This window comes from Carcharhinus amblyrhynchos, unplaced genomic scaffold, assembly GCF_965287045.1.
Source record: "Carcharhinus amblyrhynchos unplaced genomic scaffold, sCarAmb.v2.hapA scaffold_452, whole genome shotgun sequence".
In the NCBI taxonomy this organism is placed as follows: Eukaryota; Metazoa; Chordata; class Chondrichthyes; order Carcharhiniformes; family Carcharhinidae; genus Carcharhinus; species Carcharhinus amblyrhynchos.
The window spans coordinates 113,641-122,062 of NW_027650192.1; positions in this window are offsets into that span (position 1 = coordinate 113,641).

Genomic DNA, 8,422 nt, shown 5'->3' on the forward strand with positions numbered 1-8,422 from the left:
TCCCTGAACCCTGACCCCAGTCCCTGTACCCTGAGCCCGAGTACGGACCCCAATCCCTGAACCCTGACCCCAGTCCCTGAACCCTGACCCCGAGTACGGACCCCAATCCCTGAACCCTGACCCCGAGTACGGACCCCAGTCCATGAACCCTGACCCCGAGTACAGACCCCAATCCCTGAACCCTGACCCCGAGTACAGACCCCAGTCCCTGAACCCTGACCCCGAGTACAGACCCCAGTCCCTGAACTCTGACCCCGAGTACAGACCCCCGTCCCTGAACCCTGACCCCGAGTACAGACCCCAGTCCCTGAACCCTGACCCCAGTCCCTGAACCCTGACCCCGAGTACGGACCCCAATCCCTGAACCCTGACCCCGAGTACGGACCCCAGTCCCTGAACCCTGACCCCGAGTACAGACCCCAGTCCCTGAACCCTGACCCCGAGTACAGACCCCAGTCCCTGAACCCTGACCCCGAGTACACACCCCAATCCCTGAACCCTGACCCCGAGTACAGACCCCAGTCCCTGAACCCTGACCCCAAGTACAGACCCCAGTCCCTGAACCCTGACCCCGAGGACAGACCCCGGTCCCTGAACCCTGACCCCGAGTCCACACCCTCCTCTCTGAACCCTGACCCCGAGTACAGACCCCAGTCCCTGAACCCTGACCCAGAGTACAGACCCCACTCCCTGAACCCTGACACCGAGTACAGACCCCAGTCCCTGAACCCTGACCCCGAGTACAGACCCCAGTCCCTGAACCCTGACCCCGAGTACAGACCCCAGTCCCTGAACCCTGACCCCGAGTACAGACCACAGTCCCTGAACCCTGACCCTGAGTTCAGACCCCAGTCCCTGAACCCTGACCCCGAGTACAGACCCCAGATCCTGAACCCTGACCCCGAGTACAGACCCCAGTCCCTGAACCCTGACCCCGAGTACAGAACCCAGTCCCTGAACCCTGACCCCGAGGACAGACCCCGGTCCCTGAACCCTGACCCCGAGTACAGACCCCAGTCCCTGAACCCTGACCCCGAGTACAGACCCCAGTCCCTGAACCCTGACCCCGAGTACAGACCCCACTCCCTGAACCCTGACCCCGAGTACAGACCCCAGTCCCTGAACCATGACCCCGAATACAGACCCCGGTCCCTGAACCCTGACCCCGAGTACAGACCCCAGTCCCTGAACCCTGACCCCGAGTACAGACCCCAGTCCCTGAACCCTGACCCCGAGTACAGACCCCAGTCCCTGAACCCTGACCCCGAGTACAGACCCCAGTCCCTGAACCATGACCCCGAATACAGATCCCAGTCCCTGAACCCTGACCCCGAGTTCAGCTCCCGATCCGTGAACCCTGACCCCGAGTACAGACCCCAGTCCGTGAACCCTGACCCCGAGTACAGACCCCAGTCCCTGAACCCTGACCCCGAGTACAGACCCCAGTCCCTGAACCCTGACCCCGAGTTCAGCTCCCGATCCCTGAACCCTGACCCCGAGTACAGACCCCAGTCCCTGAACCCTGACCCCGAGTACAGACCCCAGTCCCTAAACCCTCACCCCGAGTCCAGACCCCAGTCCCTGAACCCTGACCCCGAGTACAGACCCCAATCCCTGAACCCTGACCCCGAGTACAGACCCCAGTCCCTGAACCCTGACCCCGAGTACAGACCCCAGTCCCTGAACCCTGACCCCGAGTGCAAACCCCAGTCCCTGAACCCTGACCCCGAGTACAGACCCCAGTCCCTGAACCCTGACCCCGAGTACAGACCCCAATCCCTGAACCCTGACCCCGAGTACAGACCCCAGTCCCTGAACCCTGACCCCGAGTACAGACCCCAGTCCCTGAACCCTGACCCCGAGTACAGACCCCAGTCCCTGAACCCTGACCCCGAGTGCAAACCCCAGTCCCTGAACCCTGACCCCGAGTACAGACCCCAGTCCCTGAACCCTGACCCCGAGTGCAAACCCCAGTCCCTGAACCCTGACCCCGAGTACAGACCCCAGTCCCTGAACACTGACCCCGAGTGCAAACCCCAGTCCCTGAACCCTGACCCCGAGTACAGACCCCAGTCCCTGAACCCTGACCCCGAGTACAGACCCCAATCCCTGAACCCTGACCCCGAGTACAGACCCCAGCCCCTGAACTCTGACCCCGAGTACAGACCCCAGTCCCTGAACCCTGACCCCGAGTACAGACCCCAGTCCCTGAACCCTGACCCCGAGTACAGACCCCAGTCCCTGAACCCTGACCCCGAGTACAGACCCCAGTCCCTGAACCCTGACCCAGAGTACAGACCCCAGTCCCTGAACCCTGACCCCGAGTACAGACCCCAGTCCCTGAACCCTGACCCCGAGTACAGACCCCAGTCCCTGAACCCTGACCCCGAGTACAGACCCCAATCCCTGATCCCTGACCCCGAGTACAGACCCCAGTCCCTGAACCCTGACCCCGAGTACAGCCCCCAGTCCCTGAACCCTGACCCCGAGTACAGACCCCAGTCCCTGAACCCTGACCCCGAGTAGAGACCCCAGTCCCTGAACCCTGACCCCGAGTACAAACCCCAGTCCCTGACCCCTGACCCAGAGTGCAAACCCCAGTTCCTGAACCCTGACCCCGAGTACAGACCCCAGTCCCTGAACCCTGACCCCGAGTACAGACCCCAGTCCCTGAACCCTGACCCCGAGTACAGACCCCAGTCCCTGAACCCTGACCCCGAGTACAGACCCCAGTCCCTGAACCCTGACCCCGAGTACAGACCCCAGTCCCTGAACCCTGACCCCGAGTACAGACCCCAGTCCCTGAACCCTGACCCCGAGTACAGACCCCAGTCCCTGAACCCTGACCCCGAGTACAGACCCCAGTCCCTGAACCCTGACCTAGATTTCAGACCCCAGTCCCTGAACCCTGACCCCGAGTACAGACCCCAGCCCCTGAACCCTGACACCGAGTACAGACCCCAGTCCCTGAACCCTGACCCCGAGTACAGACCCCAGTCCCTGAACCCTGACCCCGAGTAAAGACCCCAGTCCCTGAACCCTGACCCCGAGTGCAAACCCCAGTCCCTGAACCCTGACCCCGAGTACAGACCCCAGTCCCTGAACCCTGACCCCGAGTACAGACCCCAGTCCCTGAACCCTGACCCCGAGTACAGACCCCAGTCCCTGAACCCTGACCCCGAGTAAAGACCCCAGTCCCTGAACCCTGACCCCGAGTACAGACCCCAGTCCCTGAACCCTGACCCCGAGTACAGACCCCAGTCCCTGAACCCTGACCACGAGTACAGACCCCAGTCCCTGAACCCTGACCCCGAGTACAGACCCCCGTCTCTGAACCCTGACCCCGAGTACAGACCCCAGTCCCTGAACCCTGACCCCAGTCCCTGAACCCTGACCCCGAGTACGGACCCCAGTCCCTGTACCCTGACCCCGAGGACGGACCCCGGTCCCTGAACCCTGACCCTGAGTACAGACCCTCCTCCCTGAACCCTGACCCCGAGTACAGACCCCAGTCCCTGAACCCTGACCCCGAGTACAGACCCCAGTCCCTGAACCCTGACCCCGAGTACAGACCCCAGTCCATCAACCCTGACCCCGAGTACAGACCCCAGTCCCTGAACCCTGACCCCGAGTACAAACCCCAGTCCCTGAACCCTGACCCCGAGTACAGACCCCAGTCCCTGAACCCTGACCCCGAGTACAGACCCCAGTCCCTGAACCCTGACCCCGAGTACAGACCCCCGTCCCTGAACCCTGACCCCGAGTACAGACCCCAGTCCCTGAACCCTGACCCCAGTCCCTGAACCCTGACCCCGAGTACGGACCCCTGTCCCTGTACCCTGACCCCGAGGACGGACCCTGGTCCCTGAACCCTGACCCTGAGTACAGACCCTCCTCCCTGAACCCTGACCCCGATTACAGACCCCAGTCCCTGAACCCTGACCCCGAGCTTAGACCCCAGTCCCTGTACCCTGACCCCGAGTACAGACCCTCCTCCCTGAACCCTGACCCCGAGTACAGACCCCAGTCCCTGAACCCTGACCCCGAATACAGACCCCAGTCCCTGAACCCTGACCCCGAACACAGACCCCAGATCCTGAACCCTGACCCCGAGTACAGACCCCAGTCCCTGAACCCTGACCCCGAGTACAGACCGCAGTCCCTGAACCCCGACCCCGAATACAGAACCCAGTCCCTGAACCCTGACCCCGAGTACAGACCCCAGTCCCTGAACACTGACCCCGAGTACAGACCCCAGTCCCTGAACCCTGACCCCGAGTACAGACCCCAGTCCCTGAACCCTGACCCCGAGCACAGACCCCCGTCCCTGAACCCTGACCCCGAGCTCAGACCCCAGTCCCTGAACACTGACCCCGAGTACAGACCCCAGTCCCTGAACCCTGACCCCGAGTACAGACCCCAGTCCCTGAACCCTGACCCCGAGTACAGACCCCAGTCCCTGAACCCCGACCCCGAGTACTGACCCCAGTCCCTGAACCCTGACCCCGAGTACAGACCCCAGTCCCTGAACCCTGACCCCGAGTACAGACCCCAGTCCCTGAACCCTGACCCCGAGTACAGACCCCAGTCCCTGAACCCCGACCCCGAGTACTGACCCCGAGTACAGACCCCAGTCCCTGAACCCTGACCCCGAGTACAGACCCCAGTCCCTGAACCCTGACCCCGAGTACAGACCCCAGTCCCTGAACCCTGACCCCGAGTACAGACACCAGTCCCTGAACCCTGACCCCGAGTACAGACCCCAGTCCCTGAACCCTGACCCCGAGTACAGACCCCAGTCCCTGAACCCTGACCCCGAGTACAGACCCCAGTCCCTGAACCCTGACCCCGAGTACAGGCCCCAGTCCCTCAACCCTGACCCCGAGTACAGACCCCAGTCCCTGAACCCTGACCCCGAGGACAGACCCCAGTCCCTGAACCCTGACCCCGAGTACAGCCCCCAGTCCCTGAACCCTGACCCCGAGTACAGACCCCAGTCCCTGAACCCCGACCCCGAGTACAGACCCCAGTCCCTGAAGCCTGACCCCGAGTATAGAAGGCAGTCCCTGAACCCTGACCCCGAGTACAGACCCCAGTCCCTGAACCCTGACCCCGAGTACAGACCCCAGTCCCTGAACCCTGACCCCGAGTACAGACCCCAGTCCCTGAACCCTGACCCCGAGTAGAGACCCCAATCCCTGAACCCTGACCCCGAGTAAAGAGCCCAGTCCCTGAACCCTGACCCCGAGTACAGACCCCAGTCCCTGAACCCTGACCCCGAGTACAGACCCCAGTCCCTCAACCCTGACCCCGAGTACAGACGCTCTTCCCTGAACCCTGACCCCGAGCACAGACCTCAGTCCCTGGACCCTGACCCCGAGTACAGACCCCAGTCCCTGAACCCTGACCCCAAGTACAGACCCCAGTCCCTGAACCCTGACCCCAAGTACAGACCCCAGTCCCTGAACCCTGACCCCGAGTACAGACCACAGTCCCTGAACCCTGACCCCGAGTACATAGCCCAGTCCCTGAACCCTGACCCCGAGTACAGACCCCAGTCCCTGAACCCTGACCCCGAGGACAGACCCCAGTCCATGAACCCTGACCCCGAGTACAGACCCCAGTCCCTGAACCCTGACCCCGAGTACAGACCCCACTCCCTGAACCCTGACCCCGAGAACAGACCCCAGTCCCTGAACTCTGACCCCGAGTACAGACCGCAGTCCCTGAACCCTGACCCCAGTCCCTGAACCCTGACCCCGAGTACAGACCCCAGTCCCTGAACCCTGACCCCGACTACAGAACCCAGTCCCTGAACTCTGACCCCGAGTTCAGACCCCCGTCCCTGAACCCTGACCCCGAGTACAGACCCCAGTCCCTGAACCCTGACCCCAGTCCCTGAACCCTGACCCCGAGTACGGACCCCAATCCCTGAACCCTGACCCCAGTCCCTGAACCCTGACCCCGAGTACGGACCCCAATCCCTGAACCCTGACCCCGAGTACGGACCCCAGTCCCTGAACCCTGACCCCGAGTACAGACCCCAATCCCTGAACCCTGACCCCGAGTACAGACCCCAGTCCCTGAACCCTGACCCCGAGTACAGACCCCAGTCCCTGAACTCTGACGCCGAGTACAGACCCCCGTACCTGAACCCTGACCCCGAGTACAGACCCCAGTCCCTGAACCCTGACCCCAGTCCCTGAACCCTGACCCCGAGTACGGACCCCAATCCCTGAACCCTGACCCCGAGTACGGACCCCAGTCCCTGAACCCTGACCCCGAGTACAGACCCCAGTCCCTGAACCCTGACCCCGAGTACAGACCCCAGTCCCTGAACCCTGACCCCGAGTACAGACCCCAATCCCTGAACCCTGACCCCGAGTACAGACCCCAGTCCCTGAACCCTGACCCCGAGTACAGACCCCAGTCCCTGAACCCTGACCCCGAGTACAGTCCCCAGTCCCTGAACCCTGACCCCGAGTACAGACCCCGGTCCCTGAACCCTGACCCCGAGTCCACGCCCTCCTCTCTGAACCCTGACCCCGAGTACAGACCCCAGTCCCTGAACCCTGTCCCAGAGTACAGACCCCACTCCCTGAACCCTGACACCGAGTACAGACCCCAGTCCCTGAACCCTGACCCCGAGTACAGACCCCAGTCCCTGAACCCTGACCCCGAGTACAGACCCCAGTCCCTGAACCCTGACCCCGAGTACAGACCCCAGTCCCTGAACCCTGACCCCGAGTACAGACCCCAGTCCCTGAACCCTGACCCCGAGGACAGACCCCGGTCCCTGAACCCTGACCCCGAGTACAGACCCCAGTCCCTGAACCCTGACCCCGAGTACAGACCCCAGTCCCTGAACCCTGACCCCGTGCACAGACACCACTCCCTGAACCCTGACCCCGAGTACAGACCCCAGTCCCTGAACCCTGACCCCGAGTACAGACCCCAGTCCCTGAACCCTGACCCCGAATACAGACCCCAGTCCCTGAACCCTGACCCCGAGTACAGACCCCAGTCCCTGAACCCTGACCCCGAGTTCAGCTCCCGATCCGTGAACCCTGACCCCGAGTACAGACCCCAGTCCCTGAACCCTGACCCCGAGTACAGACCCCAGTCCCTGAACCCTGACCCCGAGTACAGACCCCAGTCCCTGAACCCTGACCCCGAGTTCAGCTCCCGATCCCTGAACCCTGACCCCGAGTACAGACCCCAGTCCCTGAACCCTGACCCCGAGTACAGACCCCAGTCCCTGAACCCTCACCCCGAGTCCAGACCCCAGTCCCTGAACCCTGACCCCGAGTACAGACCCCAGTCCCTGAACCCTGACCCCGAGTGCAAACCCCAGTCCCTGAACCCTGACCCCGAGTGCAAACCCCAGTCCCTGAACCCTGACCCCGAGTACAGACCCCAGTCCCTGAACCCTGACTCCGAGTGCAAACCCCAGTCCCTGAACCCTGACCCCGAGTACAGACCCCAGTCCCTGAACCCTGACCCCGAGTACAGACCCCAGTCCCTGAACCCTGACCCCGAGTACAGACCCCAGTCCCTGAACCCTGACCCCGAGTACAGACCCCAGTCCCTGAACCCTGACCCCGAGTACAGACCCCAGACCCTGAACCCTGACCCCGAGTCCAGACCCCAGTCCCTGAACCCTGACCCCGAGTGCAGACCCCAGTCCCTGAACCCTGACCCCGAGTCCAGACCCCAGTCCCTGAACCCTGACCCCGAGTACAGACCCCAGTCCCTGAACCCTGACCCCGAGTGCAAACCCCAGTCCCTGAACCCTGACCCCGAGTACAGACCCCAGTCCCTGAACCCTGACCCCGAGTACAGACCCCAATCCCTGAACCCTGACCCCGAGTACAGACCCCAGTCCCTGAACTCTGACCCCGAGTACAGACCCCAGTCCCTGAACCCTGACCCCGAGTACAGACCCCAGTCCCTGAACCCTGACCCCGAGTACAGACCCCAGTCCCTGAACCCTGACCCCGAGTACAGACCCCAGTCCCTGAACCCTGACCCCGAGTACAGACCCCAGTCCCTGAACCCTGACCCCGAGTACAGACCCCAGTCCCTGAACCCTGACCCCGAGTACAGACCCCAGTCCCTGAACCCTGACCCTGAGTACAGACCCCAGTCCCTGAACCCTGACCCCGAGTACAGACCCCAATCCCTGAACCCTGACCCCGAGTACATACCCCAGTCCCTGAACCCTGACCCCGAGTACAGCCCCCAGTCCCTGAACCCTGACCCCGAGTACAGACCCCAGTCCCTGAACCCTGACCCCGAGTACAGACCCCAGTCCCTGAACCCTGACCCCGAGTACAGCCCCCAGTCCCCGAACCCTGACCCCGAGTACAGACCCCAGTCCCTGAACCCTGACCCCGAGTAGAGACCCCAATCCCTGAACCCT